This window comes from Tachyglossus aculeatus, chromosome 4 (assembly GCF_015852505.1).
Source record: "Tachyglossus aculeatus isolate mTacAcu1 chromosome 4, mTacAcu1.pri, whole genome shotgun sequence".
Taxonomy (NCBI): domain Eukaryota; kingdom Metazoa; phylum Chordata; class Mammalia; order Monotremata; family Tachyglossidae; genus Tachyglossus; species Tachyglossus aculeatus.
In genome coordinates, this window is record NC_052069.1 from 84,123,514 (window position 1) to 84,143,000 (window position 19,487).

Sequence of the window (19,487 nt, forward strand, 5' to 3'; positions counted from 1 at the left end):
ACCTGTCCTTCCTAGACAGTGAACTCTCTGTGGGATAGGGACTGTATTGGCCTGATTAATGTGTATCTACCCCAGTGCTTAGAACAGTCCTTGATGCAATGTGAGCACTCAACAGGTACAATTATCCCCACCCCCCACCAAAAAACCCACTTTGTAATATGTCTTTTTCCCTCTCAGGATGGCACCTGGAGAGTTTCCAGTACTCTACCAGTCTTGACTACAGAAGGGAGAGTCAAGCAGAGGCCTACCCTTTCTATTCCTAGCTTGGTCAGTGGCTAGCGAGTGGAAGGCAACCTGCTACAAGTCAAGACTCCCCTGCACTGGGCAGCAGCAACAGGGGAGAGAGTCGAATACAGAGACTCAAGTTTACCGCATGGAAGAAGGAAATGGTAAACCACTTCCAAATTTTTACCAAGAAAACTATAGGGATCCACCACCAGAACTATTGCAGATGGAGGTCGGGTGCTCTGGGAGAGACGTGTCCATGGAGTCGCTACGGGTTGGAGATGAATCAACAGCACAAGACAATATGTCTTTATGACACCATCCCATTACCTTATGTAACCTACTGAGCACATGCAATGAAATGTGACATAGTGAGCATCTGTTCCAGGTGGGCAAAGAGCCAGAATTTGCACCCAAAGCACCATCTCAACAGTGAGATCAGGGCATCCCTCTGGGGTCTCACTGTCCATTTGATGGCGAAGCCAGGTTTGGCCCTGAGAACACGGGGTTCTCCAGGGTGGCCAATGCCTCCACCTGTGTTTGCGTGGACAGAGGAAGCCTGGTAAGGAGCCAGTTGCAGGCAAGGAATCATTTGGCTGCTAACCGAAACCTGAGTCAAGATGAAGAGTGTCCCTTCTCTTCTCCAGTCCCAGAGAGTAGGCTATTTACCTAGTTACCGCCAAATATGGTGGAAAGAATTTCCAAATTTCCATTAGTTGTATCTTAGAAGACCCACTGAACACAAAAAGATTAATATCTTCATTCCACAAATCAATGTAGTTTTCAATACTTTAATGTGGCTTTGAAAATAGCCCCTTGCCTATTCATATGGACATGTACACAGATGTATCACCACAGAGTATGGTCTGTTGGAAAGAGCCTGGGCCTGGCATTCAGAGGACCTGGGTTCTAATCCAGACCTCATTCCTTGGCTGCTGTGCGACCTTGGGCAAATGGATTAACTTCTCAGTGCCTCAGTTCTCTCATCTGTAAAATGAGGATCAAGACTGTGAGTCTCATGTGGGACCGGGACTGTGTCCATCCTAATTTATCTTGTGTCTCCTCCAGTGCTTCAGTGCACACAGTAAGCATTTAAGAAAATACCATGACAAAAAAAGTGCAGTGGGTAAATTAATCAATCAATCATTTTTACTGGGGGTTTACTATGTGCAGAGCACTGTACTAAGTACTTGGGAGGAGTACGGTACAACAGAATTAACAGAAACATTCCCTGCCCATAATGAGCTTACAGTCTGGGGGGGAGACAGACATTAATATGAATAAATAAAATTTAAAGATATGTACATAGGTGCTGTGGGTAAATGGCAACAGTAGGGCTAGTACATTTTTATTATATTATAGGGTAGGTTCAGTAGCTTTAGTCTTTAAGGTCATAACTATTAGGACTTTTGAGGCTGGGGTCCGTAAAGTGAATAAATCCATCAATGGTATTTATTGAGCCCTTCTGTGTGCAGAACACTGTTCTAAGTGCTTGGGAGAGTACAATACAATACAATTAGAGAAACAGTATGGCACAGTGGATAGAGCATGGGTTTGGGAGTCGGAAGGTCATGGGATCTAATCACGACTCCACCACCTGCTTGCTGTGTGACCTTGGACAGGTCACTTCACTTCTCTGGGCCTCAGTGACCTCATCTGTAAAATGCGGCTTAAGACTGTGAGCCCCACGTGGGACAGGGACTGTGTGTCCAACCCGATTTTCTTGTATCCATCCCAGGGCCTACTACAGTGCTTAACACATACCACATTATTATTATTACTCTTATTACCTTATTTTCACTCATGCAAATTCTCCCATAATTCTGGCCTCCCCAAGGCACCTTCAGGAGTGGTTTTAACCCTCCACCAAGAATTTTCAAGTCAATGAAATAGCAACTCCCGAAAGATGTGGCTTGGGAAACAGAAGCCCAGAGAGGCAGTGAGCAATGTTTGGGGAGGAGATTGTGTGGCGAAGAAGATAAGGGGGCAAAGAAATCAGTCCAGCAGAATCACACTGGATGCCTCAGCTGCAACTCTCAATAAGAGCTTCACTGGTCAGCCCAGCTCCTTCCTATGCTGATGGCAGAGGGAGACGGAAAAGGTGGCAGTCAGCAAAGATGACTTAAATGACTAAATGGCTAAAATAACTCAGAAGAGGAGATTCCCACATGGGCCCATCTGCAAAATTCACATTACCATTTGTTTGTTAACCTTGAAATTTGGACGTGTCTGGGAAAGTCTGGTAACTGACGTGGTGGGCTCTGCTTCTGGGCTTCTGAATCCTGGTTTAGGAAAGAATGGATCTCACAAACACTGCTTTAAAATCAAATGGGTTTCATTATGGGTTTTATGGCGGGATGCCCACCCTGCTACATAGTCTTTTTAGAACCTTCCAGGAACCTCAGGAAATTCAGAAAACAGCAGAAAGTGAACTTGGGAAAAAAAAATACAAAAATATGTGAGCTATGTGCTCATCAGCATTTTCCTCTACACACTCCATTTTCCTTGGTTAAAAAATGGCATCAACAAATTCACTCCAAATGGAAATCATACTGGAAAGTTTTCAAAGAATATAAGTACAAACAAAATGCGAGCTTTATTTTCCTCCTCTTTTTTCTTGCAAACCTTTTTCATTCATTCAATCGTATTTATTGAGCTCTTACTGTGTGCAGAGCACTGTACTAAGCGCTTGGGAGAGTGCAACACAACAATAAACAGACACATTCCCTGCCCACAACAAGCTTTTCAATCATAATTATCACTTGGAAAACAAAGTACAAATAAAACACTGACCAACACAGGTGAGATGAAAGGGGTCTTAAAGACACCAGGAAAGAGGCATTTTCTTGAAAAACAAAAATGCATACGGACTTTGTGAAGCTATTCTGAAGCTAAAAAAAATTGACAGAGTATTTTACTGCCCATATGGTAAACACTGGATATTATATTCCATCTTCAAGTTATGATTTAATGATTGCCAAACAGTAACAAGTCAAATATTTCCTTCAGATCTGCTTACTGAAAAAGTGTCATGAGCTTAAATTTAAAGAGCACCAACAGATTATTCAAACTGCTCTTCCTAAAGGATTTACTATTAATTCTACACATGAAGATGGTTTGTCCAGGATGCTCTGATGGCCAACAGATAGTTTAGAAACTTTCCATCAACAGAACTGAGTGGTGGGAAGTTGGAAAAATTTACTGGCTGCCGTGTAAAGTATTGCAAGGTGGAATATATGTTATTCTTCCAATGGCTGTCAAGACCATGTCTATTTTTTAAAATGATCTCTTTTTCTATTTATTATTTGACAGAATCTAAAAATGAACTATTAAAACATAATAAAATGTGTTCTAAGCAAATGATGGGGATTTCTATTTAAATATACAGGAGGTTGAGTATCCACCTCCTATATCCACTCCCTAAAACTCAGGCTTTCTTGAGGCAGAACTTTCATTCATCCAGTTGACAATGTCACAGTGCATTCTAGGACAAAGTCCTGTCTAGCAGTAGTCCCTAGGAAATAAGTGGAAGGATGCTAGGAAAGAATGGTTTCTTATCCCAAAATGTGCTCAGCGCTGCCTTTTGAACACTAGAATCAATCAATCATATTTATTGAGCACTTACTATGTGCAGAGCACTGTACTAAGCGCTTGGGAAGTACAAATTGGCAACACATAGAGACAGTCCCTACCCAACAGTGGGCTCACAGTCTAAAAGGGGGAGACAGAGAACAGAACCAAACATACCAACAAAATAAAATAGGATAGAAATGTACAAGTAAAATAAATAAATAAATAAATAAATAGAGTAATAAATATGTACAACCATATATACATATATACAGGTGCTATGGGGAAGGGAAGGAGGTAAGATGGGGGGATGGAGAGGGGGACGAGGGGGAGAGGAAGGAAGGGGCTCAGTCTGGGAAGGCCTCCTGGAGGAGGTGAGCTCTCAGCAGGGCCTTGAAGGGAGGAAGAGAGCTAGCTTGGCGGAGGGGCAGAGGGAGGGCATTCCAGGCCAGGGGGATGACGTGGGCCGGGGGTCGACGGCGGGACAGGCGAGAACAAGGTACAGTGAGGAGATTAGCGGTGGAGGAGCGGAGGTTGCGGGCTGGGCAGTAGAAGGAGAGAAGGGAGGTGAGGTAGGAGGGGGCGAGGTGATGGACAGCCTTGAAGCCCAGGGTGAGGAGTTTCTGCCTGATGCGCAGATTGATTGGTAGCCACTGGAGATTTTTGAGAACCATCATCATTATCATTAGAATGGAGAAGCAGTGTGGCTCAGTGAAAAGAGCAGGGGTTTTGGAGTCAGAGGTCATGGGTTCAAATCCTACCTCCGCCAATTGTCAGCTGTGTGACTTTGGGCAGTCATTTAACTTCTCTGGGCATCAGATACCTTCATTCATTCAATCGTATTTATTGAGCGCTTACTGTGTGCAGAGCACTGTACTAAGCGCTTGGGAAGTCCAAGTTGGCAACATATAGAGACGGTCCCTACCCAACAGCGGGCTCACAGTCTAAAGGGGGAGACAGAGAACAAAACATTAACAAAATAAAATAAACAGAATAAATATGTACAAATAAAATAGAGTAATAAATATTAAGAGTTTACTATGAGCCAAGCACTACAGTGGATACAAGCAAATCAGGTTGGAGACAGGCTGTCATTCATTCAATCGTATTTATTGAGCGCTTACTGTGTGCAGAGCACCGGACTAAGCGCTTGGGAAGTACAAGTAGGCAACAAAGAGAGACGGGTGTCTCCACCGGTGGAGGAGGAGGAGAAAGGGATAAAATAAGGTACACACTGTGTGTGTTTGTGTGTTCCAGCCCCAGCCCACCGTCCGGTTTTAGAGCAGGGTCCAACTGCCCGGACACGGGCCGTGATAACCCTCCAGAGCCCCGTTTCCCCAGAGGGCTCTGCAGCCACAGGCCTGCTCACCTCCACCACCTCATCTGTAAAATGGGGATTAAGACTGTGAGCTCCCCGTGGGACAACCTGATCACCTTTGCTGTGCTTTGCACAGAGTAAGTGCTTAATAAATGCCATCATCATTATTATTATTATTATTGTTAGGATAGTGCCTGGCACATAGTAAGCACTTAACAAGTACCATCATCATTATTATTATTATCATTATTATTAGAACAGTGCCTGGAACACCGCAAACTCTTAACAAGGACCATTATTATTATTTTTAGGACAGTGCTTGGCACAGAGTAAGCGCTTAGCAGGGGCCACCTTTATTGGTGGGTGCAAGAGCAGAGACAAATTAGTTGATGTAGTCTGATGGTGCCGCAGCAGTTGAACCACTTCCTAGAATAGTAGTTCTGCTCTGTAAACCATTTATCCTCTCTCCCCAGAGTGAGCATAAAAACTACGGTTCCAGAGGAGAACTCAGTTCCATACAAGGTGATTCTCTTGGACTGGGCTGCTCTATACTAGAGGCAGTCTTGGACACAATCCCTTTAAACTTTCTTTCAAAACACAGGGCTGCAGAGCCTAAAATTGAACGGGCTCAAATGGGGCCCTAGGATAGATTGGATATCTGTTCCACTATGTTCCGGACGATCCCAAAATTGAGCCTCCATATGGTGCTCAGAACCATCTCCATAAACGTGATGGTGGTTACTGATTTTGTCACTACCTCCACTACATTTCTACAAACTACAGGATGTTTAGAATCCGATGTAGCAACTGTCCCAGCATGTTGGCTCCTGGCTGTGGTTCAACTGTCACTGGCTGCAAGTAGCTTGTTGTCTTGTTCCCTTTTCTGTCCCTGCTTCCCAGTAAGACATAAGGGGTTCCCTTGGGAATGTGAGACCTGAGGATGGCAGCGTGGGACTGTGGTGGTGGTAGAGGGACAGACATGTCAAAATCATTCAGGACATGTCACCCCACTCCTCAAAAAACTCCTGTGGTTCCCTTTCCACCTCCACTTTAAAACAAACCTTCTCACCTTTGGCTTTAAAGCACTCCATCACCTTGACCCCTTATACATCACCTCACTACTCTCCTACTACAGGCCAGCCCACACACTTCATTCCTCTAATACTAACCTTCTCACCATGCCTCGATCTCTTCTACCTTGACACCGACCCCTCGCCCATGTCCTGCTTCTGGCCTGGAACCCCCTCCCTCCTCAAATCCAACAATTACTCTCCCTGCCTTCAAAGCCTATTGAAGGCAAATCTCTTCCAGGTAGGCCTTCCCTAACTAAGCCTCCCGCCTTCCCCTTCTCCCAATCCCTTCTGCATTGCCATCACTTACTCCCTTTGTTCTTTTCCCTTCCCAGCTCCACAGAATTTATGTAAATATCTATAATTTATTTGTATTTATATTAATGACTGTCTTCCTCCCTCTAGAAAGTAAGCTCCTTGTGGGCAGGGAATGTGTTTATTGCTGTATTGTATTCTCCCAAATGCTTAGTACAGTGCTCTGCACACAGTAAATCCTCAATAAATGATTGAATGAATGAGCGAGAATGAGCGAAAGAAAGTGACGGGTAATCTGGCATAGTGATTTGGATAATAGTAGCCATCACAAACCTGGCAAGGGCTCTGTCCACTTCACCCTCCATCCTGATTTGGACTGACATGGCACCAATAATAGCGGTCTTCCCTTGTTGGGGATGAATAAACAAATAGTTGCTACTGCTTCTGTTAACTCTCAGAACTTCCTTCACCCCTAAAAATCTTCCCTGCTTCTTTCCAGACCCTCTCTTAAACTCTCCCATCCCTTCCAACAGAGAAGCAGCATAGTGCAGTGGATAGAGCACGGCCCAGGGAGTCAGAAAATCACGGGTTCTGATCCCAGCTCTGGCACTTTTCTGCTGTGTAATCTTGGACACATGACTTCACTTCTCTGTGCCTCAGTTCCTTCATCTGTAAAATGGGGATTGAGACTGTAAGCCCCATGTGGGGCAGGGACTGTGTCTAACCCACTTTGCTTGAATCCACCCTAGTGCTTAGTACAGTGATTGAAGGAATGCACATAGTTAGCATTTAACAAATATCATAATTAGTATTAATTAGTATTAGTATTATCTCAAGGGAAGGTCTCCTGCCACCTCCTTCTCCTGCCCCTCTGACTTCATCCTATCTCACATTATTAGAACATTTGCCACTTCCAACATCTCTTGCTGAGCACCATTTTCAACCACGTACTCTCCAATGGCTTTTTTCCCCATTGCTTTCAAACATGTCCATGCATCCCCTCCTATGACCCCAAGGCTCCCTCCACTCACCGCCCCAAACTTTTCCAAACTCAATAACAATAATAATAATGTTTATTAAGCACTTATTATGTGTCGAGCACTCTTCTAAGCACTGGGGTAGATATAAGTTAATCAGGCTGGATACAGTCCCTGTCTCACATGGGTCTGACAGACTAAGTAGGAGGCAGAACAGATAGTGAATTCCCATTTTGCAGTTGAGGAAACTGGGGTACAGGGAAATAAGGAACTTGCCCAAGGTCACACGGCAAAAAAAATGGCAAAGCTGGGATTAGCATCAAAGTCTTCTCACTCTCAAGCCCACACTTTTTCCACTAGGTCACACTGCTTCCCACATGGCCAACTTGAGCTAGTTTGTTTATACCCAGTGCCTCCACTTCCTCTCCTTCAATTCTCTCCTTGTCCCCTGGCAATCTTGCTTCCTCACCTCCATGGAAACTGCTCTCTCAACACCCACTCTCTTGGAGAACTTAAATGCTCCCACACCTTCAACGACCACCTCTCCACAGACTATCGCCGAATCCACCTCTTCAGTCCGACCTCTCACCTTCCTTGCAGTCTTGCATTTCCTCCTTTCTTCAGGACATCTCTACTTGGATGTCCCATCAATAATAATAATGACATTTATTAAGCACTTACTATGTGCAAAGCACTGTTCTAAGCGCTGGGGGGGTACAAGGCGATCAGGTTGTCCCACAGGGGGCTCACAGGGTTCATCCCCATTTTACAGATGAGGCCCGGAGAAGTGAAGTGACTTGTCCAAAGTCACACAGCTGACAACTGGAAGAGTTGGGATTTGAACCTATGACCTCTGACTCCAAAGCCCGGGCTCCTTCCATTGAGCCACGCTGCTTCTCCAAACCTCACCTGTCCAAAACAGAACTCCTCATTTTCCCACCCTAATCCTATCCCCCGCAAGGCTTCCTCATCAATCTGCCGACAAATCCCGTCGGTCCTATCTTTGCAATATCTCTACATGTCCAGTGACATCTTATCCCGTCTTGACTACTGCACGTCACCTCACTGACCTCCCTGTTTCCTGCCTCACCCCTCTCCATCCACACTTCATCTTTCTGTCTGGATCATTTTTCTGAAAACTAAAAATTTCCAGTAGTTGCCCATCTATCACTGAATCAAACAGTCACTCCTTCACATTGTCTGTAAGGCACCTAATCAGTCATGCCCCTTCCTGATTATGCTTACTAATGTCCCACTACATCCCAACCCACTTACTTCACTCCTTTAATACTAACCTCCTAACTGTACCTCAAATTTGTCTCTCCCAACCCTTTGCTCAGGCCCTGATTCTGGCCTGGAACGCCATATCAGTCACAGCCAAGCAGCAGCATGGCACAGTGGCTAGAGCAACAGCCTGGGAGTTAGAAGGTCATGGATTCTAATCCCGGCTCCACCACTTGTCTGCTGTGTGACCTTGGGCAAGTCACTTCACTTCTCTGTGCCTCAATCACCTCATCTGTAAAATGGGGATTGAGACTGTGAGCCCCATGTGGGACAACCTGATTACCTTGTATCTCCACCAGAGCTTAGAACAGTGCTTGGCACTTCTTAAGCACTTAACAAATACAATTATTATTATTATTAGTAGTAAGATGTTCTCATTATTATTTGCCTGAGTTCATATAAAAAAGCAGCGTGGCTCAGTGGAAAGAGCATGGGCTTTGTAGTCAGAGGTCATGGGTTCAAATCCTGGCTCCACCAATTGTCAGCTGTGTGACTTTGAGCAAGTCACTTCACTTCTCTGTGCCTCAGTTACCTCATCTGTAAAATGGGGATGAAGACTGTGAGCCCCCTGTGGGCCAGCCTGATCACTCTGTAACCTCCCCAGCGCTTAGAACAGTGCTTTGCACATATTAAGTGCTTAATAAATGTCGTCATTATTATTCTTATTATATAAAGAGAGCTGAAAATTAATCCAACTCCAAATTACACCACACCGTTAAATTGAGGGATTGCTAAAGAACATAATTGTTTTAATTTTTTCAAAGGTGGGGGTAGTGTGACCTAAGTAAATGAGCCTGGGACGGCGGGTCAGGAGACCAGGATCCTAGTTCCAGGTCTGTCACCGGTCTACTGTGTGACCTTGGTTAAGTCATTTAACCTGTCTGGGCCTTAGTCTATTCCTCTGTAGAATAAGGATAAGGTCACTGACTCTCTCTATAATATTAACTATATTGTTAATCTGCTCTTCCACCTTCCTAGATTGTGAGTCCTCAGACTGACTGATCAGCTTTACCTTGTATATATCACAGCACATGGTTTGTACTTAATAAATACCAATAAAAACACTTTCTGAAACAAAGTCTAATGCAGTGCGGCTCAGTGGAAAGAGCATGGGCTTGGGAGTCAAAGGTCATGGGTTCAAATCCCTGCTCTGCAGCTTGTCAGCTGTGACTTTGGGCAAGTCACTTCACTTCCCTATGCCTCAGTTACCTCATCTGTAAAATGGGGATTAAGATTGTGAGCCCCACATGGGACAACCTGATCACCTTGTATTCTCCCCAATGCTTAGAACAGTGCTTTGCACATAGTAAGTGCTTAACAAATACCAAAATTATTATCATTATTACAGGGGCAGTCACAAAAAAGGCACATCATCATCAATCTTATTTATTGAGCGCTTACTATGTGCAGAGCACTGTACTAAGCGCTTGGGAAGTACAAATTGGCAACATATAGAGACAGTCCCTACCCAACAGTGGGCTCACAGTCTAAAAGGGGGAGACAGAGAACAAAACCAAACATACTAACAAAATAAAATAAACAGAATAGATATGTACAAATAAAATAAATAGAGTAAAAAATATGTACACATGACAGGATTGCCATGAGAACAGTCCGCGGCAAGGACGGCAAAGAGTGAAATGAGGAAGGCAGGCCTGGAGAATTTCCTCTCCTGAATTCAGGGCGCATAACCCAGTTTCACATGCTCCGAGAAATAGAATCCCCAGGTAGATATTCCTATTTTCTTTCAGCTCTGCCTCCAGTGGAATCCTGAACAGAACCCAGACAAGATCCTACAGCTGGGGTGGTCTCTTGGTTTAATTTAGTAATTAATTTAATATATTAAAAGCATGATACCTTCTCATTACATCTAGACTGTAAGCTCACTGTGGACAGGGAATGTGTCTACCAACTCTGTTACGTTGTACTCTCCCAAGTGCTTAATACAGTGCTCTGCATACAGTAAGTGCTCAATAAATATGATTGATTGATTACACCTGGTTGCTGAACTAGCTGATTTTGCAGGAACAAGCCCCTATATCCCACCGTACAGATTTTTGATTTAAATAATTCTAATAGCACAAAGCCACAAAAATATGAATACAGATATATAAAAATACACACGCACAAACACACACACCCTCCCATGGTACTGTAGTGAACTTGAAGAATTCATCCAGGATATTCTTCCTACTTTGAGTCAGGCTTTACTATATTAAGTGTGTGAAACATGAATTTTGTGTAAAGCCAATATATATGTACACTTATAGAAAATAAATATAATAATATTTGTAAGCTGTAAAACACATAAAAGTTAACCATTCAATTGATAATATTCATCGGATACCTACTATGTAAGAAACCTTTGGTTTTACCCATGGCCCAAAGAGACTTCTGAATTTATATTCTCATCCTCATTTTAAAAAGAACCAGAGAAGCAGTGTTGCCTAATGGAAAGAGCACGGGCTTGGGAGTCGGAGGATGTGGATTCTAATCCCAGCTCCATCACTTGTCTGCTGTGTGACCTTGGGCAAGCCACTTAACTTCTCTATGCCTCAGTTACCTCATTGGTAAAATGGGGATTAAGACTGTGAGCCCCATGTGGGACAGGGACAGTGTCCAAACTGATTACCTTGTACCTACTGTGTGCTCTGCACATAGAAAATGCTCAATAACTACGATTAAATGAATTGAATGAATATACCTCAGTGCTTAGAACAGTGCTTGGCACATAGTAAGCATGTAACAAATACCATTATTATTATTATTATTGAAAAGGAGGTGAGGAAAGGGCATAATCTCAGTTTAAAACATTCTACTGTTTAAAACATTCAGCAGTCCTAATTGGACCTCTTCCATTTTCCCATTTCCTTCCCTTGAAATCCATGCTGGCAGCACCCAAAATCCTAACACAATCTGCCCTCTAAGGGGTCTTCTGGACCATCAGTGCCAGCTTGGGGCTGTGGTACATTTTCCAAAGTAGACCCAAGTGAAAATGGATTCCCTATTAGAATATAAGCTCTTTGTGGACAGGGAATGTGCTGCTTCTGTGAGTTATTCTTTCTTAAGTTGGTAGGATTAATTGATTTGTTCATTCATCATATTTATTGAACACTTACAGTGTGCAAAGCACTGTAATAATAATAATGATGGCATTTATTAAGCACATACTATATGCAAAACACTATTCTAAGCACTGGGGAGGTTACAAGGCAATCAGGTTGTTCCAAGGTGAGCTCACAGTCTTAATCCCCATTTTACAGATAAGGTAACTGAGGCCCAGAGAAGCTTCTAGACTGTGAGCCCACTCTTCTAGACTGTGAGCCTACTGTTGGGTAGGGACCATCTCTATGTTGCCAACTTGTACTTCCCAAGCACTTAGTACAGTGCTCTGCACACAGTAAGCGCTCAATAAATATGATTGATTGATTAAGTGACTTGCCCAAAGTCACACAGCTGACAAATGGCGGAGCCAGGATTTGAACCCATGACCTCTGACTCCAGAGCCCGTGCTCTTTCCACTGAACCACGCTGCTTCTCCATGTACTGTACTAAATATTGGGAGAGTACAGTATAACTACAAATAGATACATTCCTGTCCACAAAAAGCTCACAGTCAAGAGGGGGAGACAGACATTAATATAAATAAATTACAGATCGACACATACGGGTTGTGGGGATGGGAGGGAGGATGACTGAAGAAGCAAGTATGAGCGGCACAGAAGAGGAGAGGGGGGCTTAGTCAGGGCAGGCTTCTTGGAGGAGAGGTGCCTTCAATACAGTACAATAAGGTGCATTACATCCAGTGGGTGCTCATACACATATATCAGTAGTACTTCCCTGGTCCAGACCTCCAGGATTGAAGAAAGCCATTGGGAGAGGGTTGGAACTGGCTTAGGTTTGGGGAGGAGGGGCCAAAAGGGTAGAAAGGTGGGCAATGTCCACGTTGAGCTACCTTGGGAACAACCACACATCTGAGAGGCCAAACGAAAATGTCCAGACTATTTCTGTACATCTACAGATGCAAGGTCTCCTCAGAGTGTGGCTGTAGTAGACAACCAAAAACCCAAATTCAAGACTTCTGTCTCCTTCCTGCTCTAGGTGAGGCCAAGCACTTCCAATCAATCAATCAATCAATTGTATTTATTGAGCGCTTACTGTGTGTAGAGCACTGTACTAAGCGCTTGGGAAGTACAAGTTGGCAACATATAGAGACAGTCCCTACCCAACAGTGGGCTCACAGTCTAAAAGATTAGTAGAGCCAACGAGAACGCTACTCAAACAACCACCAAACCTGATGTCATCTCCTCCAAGAGGCCTTCCCTGATTAAGTTCTCCTTTCCTCTTCTCCCTCTCCCTTCTGTGTCACCCTGACTTGCTCCTTTCATTCATCCCCACCTCCCAGCCCCAAAGCACTTATGTACATATCTGTAATTTACTTATTTATAGTAAAGTCTGCCTTCCCTAGACTGTAAGCTCCTCGTGGGCAGGGGACTTGTCTGTTTATTGTTATATTGTACTCTCCCAAGTGCTTAGTACAATGCTCTGCACCCACTAAGCACTCAATACGATTGATGTTATAAAAAAAGTACACAAAAAATGCTATGTACATATAAAAAGAATAGCACTGTCTTTTTAAAACATAATCCACCACCAGCTACAAGGTTGAGGAATGCACTGATGCCTCTGACAAACTAAAGGCAGCAACACCTTCATTCATTCATTTATTCATATTTATTGAGTGCTTACAGTGTGGAAAGCACTGTACTAACTGCCAGGGAGAGTATAATGTAACAACAAAGAAACACATTCCCTGCCCCCAAGGAGCTCATAGACTATAATGTTTGGTGTTCAACTCAGGGTTACATTCTTGTTTTTTTTTATTATTATTTTTATGTTTCATTTGGTTGGAGTCTCAATGTGAAACAGGACTTCTCGAAACTTGTTTTCTTGCATGGTGGGCCCCTTTCCTTCCAGATCAAGTCTCTCTTGGTCCAGAAACAACTACCATACCCCCAAAAGCACCCACAAGGCAGGAAGCATGTGTGTGTTTTATCAACTCCTAAAAGGCCCACCTAAGTGAGGGAAAGGCAGAATACAATATAATCTTGTTTTTGGTGTCAATCGCCAGCCCATGCTGTGATTTTAACCCAGGCCTCTTTGAGCATGAATAAACTACATGCTTCATGACAATGTTATCTATGTTGGGGGAATATTTTCCCAAGGCAGATTCCTTAAAATACAATTTTCCTTCTTAGGAGAACTGAACAAAATGCTAGCCAATTATTTGCATAGTACAATTGGTTGGGTTTTTTGAAACACCACCCCCCTCCCAAAAACAACATTTTACATTTAAACACTGAGTCATACCCAGTCTGTTCAATGTTGACAGTGCCATAGGGAAGCGTTCTAATAATTTCCTTTGCAATCCAGCATTTTAAATAAACAAATCAAGTGGAAAAGATACTCTCTGCCAGGTTAGGAGTTTTACAATTTCATAGCACTGCATAACATACACCTGCCAAGCAAGCTTCTTGTTCAATAGTGCTAAATAACTTATGGCACACAGACCAATTCTCCTTGGAGCTGGATATTGTTCTTGACTTCCGTCTCAAGAGACAAAAATCGTCTCTCATCATCAAAATGGAAAATAAGTCTTTCTGGCTGTTTCCTAATCTGGAAACTCACTCCATTACTCTTGGTTAGGATCCAAATGAAAAATGGTGTGGAGTCAAAGTTAGATGCATTGCTGCAACGTTTTCAGTGTCTCTATTACCTAATAAATCAAAGCCGTAAAAAACACATTAGCTGACAGTTGTCCCTTGTTCTGTGGAATTCACACCCTCATGTTGCTCTCAACTTCTGATTCAAGTCTACCAGTAAAGCGTATCTATAATTTAGGTTCTCTGCTTTTCTGAATTTGGAGTTTCTGAATACTGATTTTAATTGGATATACTGATATTGTTAAAAAATAATTCTTCAATTACTTTTCTCAACAAAAGCTTGGCAGCTGGTCTTTCGTATTTCAAAACATAATAAAAATTGGGCATTGATGGCTTTCCCTCTGGGGAACAATACATTTTCAAACCAACAAAATCAAAATATAGGGTTATATCGGGTTTATTAAAAGAAGGATTGCAAAACAGTCACATTCACCCAGCACAAATGTGTAAAAAAAAAAGTGGTGACATCTTCCACTATCTGAGATCCACGCTTAAAATGGCCTTCCGATTGAGCAGCAAAATTAAAATATGTTCCACTTTTCTTCCATAGAGTGCGAATGAAATCCCAGCCAATGAAATATGATGCAAATATGTCTGAAATCTTACTGTTTTCTTTCAAAATGTTTTCTTTTCTAAATACATCTGCCCCATAACTGATTTGGGGAAATAGCTCCTATACATCTTCAACTAATAGAACTCATAAAAAAAAAAAACCTCTTTGTAATATTGGAACCAGTTGAGAAACCACAAGTATTCAAATGCAGGAAATCATGATTTTATAACATTTTAATGTGATCTACTCTTGGGAAACAAAGTTAACCCAACCTTATTTCTGAACAGGAAATATTTCACTGCACAGTTGTAATACATTGCGGTGAGGGGGTACAGCTGCAAAGTTTTCACCTGTAACGCCCCACTGGTATTGTGGCTTAGTGCACTGTATCAAGATTGCCTTCCTGTCAGGAAAGCCCTCTAAGAACAAACACGACTTTAAGCCTAGGTTTTATTTTCCCTTGGTATCAGAATATGGTAATTTAAGAGCCCTGAGAAATACTTTTAACCTTTTAAAGGAAATATGTAACATTCTTTTATTAGGGCCTTCATTTTTTGAGTGTTTTTTTTTCCTAAAGTGACCAAGTTATCTTATCAATTTATCAAGCTACCAGGTTCAGAGTAAATGCAGGTGTGTAAAATATAATCTGTCAGGAGTTCACTTTTCCCTTAGAGGCAAATAATCTACATATACAAACAGATTTTTGTTAAAACAAAACGGGAACTGGACTACGGAAAGCCAAGACTTTCCCAAGATTTTTTTAAATAGGAATGCATAGAAGAAAACAATCTTGTCTGTTTAATGCCATTTCCACCTGTGAAGTACATTTTCAGTTCTGTGTAGAAAGCTGACAAGAAGAGCTGCAAGCTTTCCTTATATACATAAACAGTTTTTAATTATTTGATTCTGTGAGGTATAATAAATAACTAGACAAGGCTAGTGACATCACAAACCAAACATGCAAACAACTCTACATTAGTGATAAGTGATATATTAGCAGAAATTTACAAAATCCAAAACTTTCACAACACAATTACTTTTGAGTCTCGATTTTCCATAATAAGAAATGACCAACTCACCTCATCATCTTATCAAATTACCAGGTCCAGAGTAAATGCGGATGTCTAAAATATAATCTGCCGTGAGTCCAATTTACCCTTCAAATTAAATCGTCTAAATCAATGCTTAGTCCCCAAATCTCATTTTGACAAACTGCTTCAACCTCTCCCTGAAAAGATTTTGATAATACCCAAACAGCCTGTTTTGCATTTTACTTCTTTCTCCTCCCTTCTTTTGCTAGACAGGCTTGGAGCTGTAAAATGTCAATCAATCAATCGTATTTATTGAATGCTTCCTGAGTGCAGAACACTGTACTAAGCACTTGGGAGAGAACCACAGAGTTGGCTGACACATCCCAGCCCATAAGGACCTTACAGCATATGGGAGGAGATTACTGAAGGCAAACAGCAGAAGGGGGAAAGAGAGGAAGCTATGGTCAGAGATCAAGCAATGACATTTATTGAATGCTTATTGGGTGCAGAGAACTGTACTAGATGCTTCGGAGAGTACAACACAACAGAATTGGGAGACTGGTAGGAGGAGATAGACAATCCAGAAACTGCCCCCTGAATAACGGTGACAGGACTAAGTAGCATAAAACCGTCATTATATTTTCCATGATTGCTCAGGAAACCTTCTGGCCTTTTATTAAGTATTCATGGGGTGCAGGGGGTGAGAGAGAAAGAAGTTTCACTTTGGAAAAAGTGAAATTCTGTGCAAAATTTTTGCATGATATTTGTTAAATTCCATTCAAATTCCCAAGAGGAGCTCTGGCCAAGTCTTTCAGCATTTCATCATTTTTCTCCCTCAACATTCAAGAAGCTAGATAAAATAGAAATGCTACAAAACAAAACTGAAATTATTAGTCTTCCTCAGTTCAGGGAAATCTGGCACATTTAGCATATAAAACACTTCACAGTGTGAATCCTCAAATGTTAAATAAAAACTCCTGTCAATTTCCTTGAATGTTCATGTCCAAGAACACAACTTCACTCTAATTTAAAGCATAAATTCATAAAAAAAAACAGAACAAAAGTAATGATTTTATTTTGGGTCAGCGACTTTGGTATGTTCAGGGTACGGCTCCACACTGGCCACACTGTGGAAACATCGCATCTCAGCTAAATGTAAAACGATGTAATTTCAAATATACAGTAGTGGAACTGACAAGAAATGACAGCACAAGAGGCATGGACTTTTTCTGGGACACTTTGTGCTCTTTGTAGCAGTCAAAGAATTGGCATTGTCATTTTTGGAAATTTTAGTGGAAAAGATATCAAAGCACTGGAACTTCAAATCAAGCGGGCATGTTTGCTTTACTGTGTGTGGCAGCAACTAAAATTCCTAACCTTGTTTACTACTTGGATTTTTCAAAGTCCTTGTTCCTGATGTGTGAGTGCCTTGTTCCTGTTGTGTGAGTGAACCAAATGTGAGGGCAATTTGTGCTTTCCAAAAAAATCTTTTCCCATATTCTTAACCCAAAATTATATCCCCAAAGGGGAATGCTAAGTAAAGGGGAAACAGGCAGCCAAACATGAGGAATTCTGAAATAAAAGGAAAAATGAATACCTTTGACAGTGATAATAATTCTTTTTCCTGTTGACTGTCTTGTCGAATCTTTTCTTAAGTAATGACTTGGAATAGATTTAATGCCAACTGTTCTTAAGGTTATACTTCCCCAAGACACTGTTTAAAGCAGACCCAAGGTATTAAAATGTCTTTAAAGTTATTAGTGCTGAAAATAGAACTCTAAGACTTATTTAGGATTTTGTCAGTGTTCGGGTGAGTCCCTCAATATCCCAACTTTCAGACATTTATTTCTCCCCAGGACCACAGAAGACTTATAAGTTGTGACTGCCCCATACCCTATTATCTACTTGGGATCACTCTGAACTTCATGGGAAATCAAAATCCTGAACAATTCAATGGAGGAAAATGTGGGGGGAGAGAGGGAGAGAGAAAAAGAATTTTCATGGCACTTTACTTGTTTGAAGGACAGATGAATGATGCAGAGAAGTCAAAATTGACTGTTGGGTGTCAGTCCTAAGCAACCAACACCAAATGGTATTTATTGAGAGCTTGTGTGCAGAGCATTGAATTAAGCGCTTGGGAGAATGTACTCATTATCTAAAGTAGGAATAAATTTTCTGCCTGAGTAACCCAGAAGAATACTGTCTAAACATGCCCTGAAAATACATTTCAGTTTTGTAAAAGTGGAAAACTAAAAACCAACCACATCTTAAAATAGCAGATTTTTCATTTTTAATTCAAACTGACCCAGTTCTTCTTTTTTTCGGGGGGGGGGGGGGGGAGGGGGTGTCAGTCAATTATATTTATTGAGCACTGTACTAAGTACTTGGGAGAGTATAATTTAACAATATAACAAACACATTCCCTGCCCATAGGGAGTTTACAGTCTAGAGGTGGAGGGCTTACAGTCTAATAATAGTAATAATAATAATGGCATTTGCTAAGTGCTTACTATGTGCAAAGCACTGTTCTAAGCGCTGGGGAGGATACAAGGTGATCAGGTTGTCCCATGTGGGGCTCACAGTCTTAATCTGCATTTTACAGATGAGGTAACTGAGGCACAGAGAAGTAAAGTGCCTTGCCCAAAGTCACACAGCTGACAATTGGCAGAGTCAGGAGGGAGAAAGGTATGAACTGAAATTTATATTCCAGAATCAGTGAGGAAAAAAAGTAGAGGGTTATTTTTTCTCAATTAAAAAATTAAAAGATGATTCCACACAAATGATAGTTTCTCTTTTATAAACAACATAATTATAATTTTCCCCAATAATCTTGGATAGCAGAAACATTACTGAGTGAAAAGTGAACAAAATTTCAATCCTGGATGAAATAGGGCCAGACATAAATGCTTCTAAAAAGGACAATAACCCTCAGAAATCCTGAAAATACTAAAAGCTATTCAATATCTTGAAAATAATAAAAAACGATATTTTCAGTCATCTACCTATATATCTTTGTCTACCACAGGATTTTCTTCCACTTCTCCTCGTTTCTAAAAGTCTATTTTCAATTTTTTGGGGAAGATAATATACATTTCTAACTCTTGTTCCTCTTCCTCCTATGATGTCTAAGTCTCACAGAAATTATTATTTTATATGAGGAGCCCTCAACTTCCAACATCTACAGTTATAAAAAATGGGACTTCTGATATTTCCAATTTGCACCTCATCTCAATATTCTGATACATGGGTTTTGACTCTGACACTAGCCTCCATACAGTACTTCACTGGAGGTAAAATGGATACAAGCAACGTGGCTCAGTGGAAAGAGCACGGGCTTTGGAGTCTGAGGTCACGGGTTCAAATCCCGGCTCTGCCAATTGTCAGCTGGGTGACTTTGGGCAAGTCACTTCACTTCTCTGTGCCTCAGTTACCTCATCTGTAAAATGGGGATTAAGACTGTGAGGCCCCCGTGGTACAACGT

At 41.8% G+C, this 19,487-nt stretch overlaps 1 protein-coding gene and 1 non-coding gene across 3 annotated transcripts in view; one reads left to right on the forward strand and one right to left on the reverse strand.

Annotated features, from left to right (window-relative positions):
* The window catches only part of VPS13B (vacuolar protein sorting 13 homolog B), a 1,018,523-nt gene that overhangs the window by 156,734 nt on the left and 842,302 nt on the right, over positions 1-19,487 (reverse strand). The window lies entirely within an intron of this gene.
* Positions 168-305, forward strand: LOC119927824. Its single transcript, XR_005450793.1, has one exon. It is a non-coding gene; the product is annotated as a small nucleolar RNA SNORA7 (small nucleolar RNA).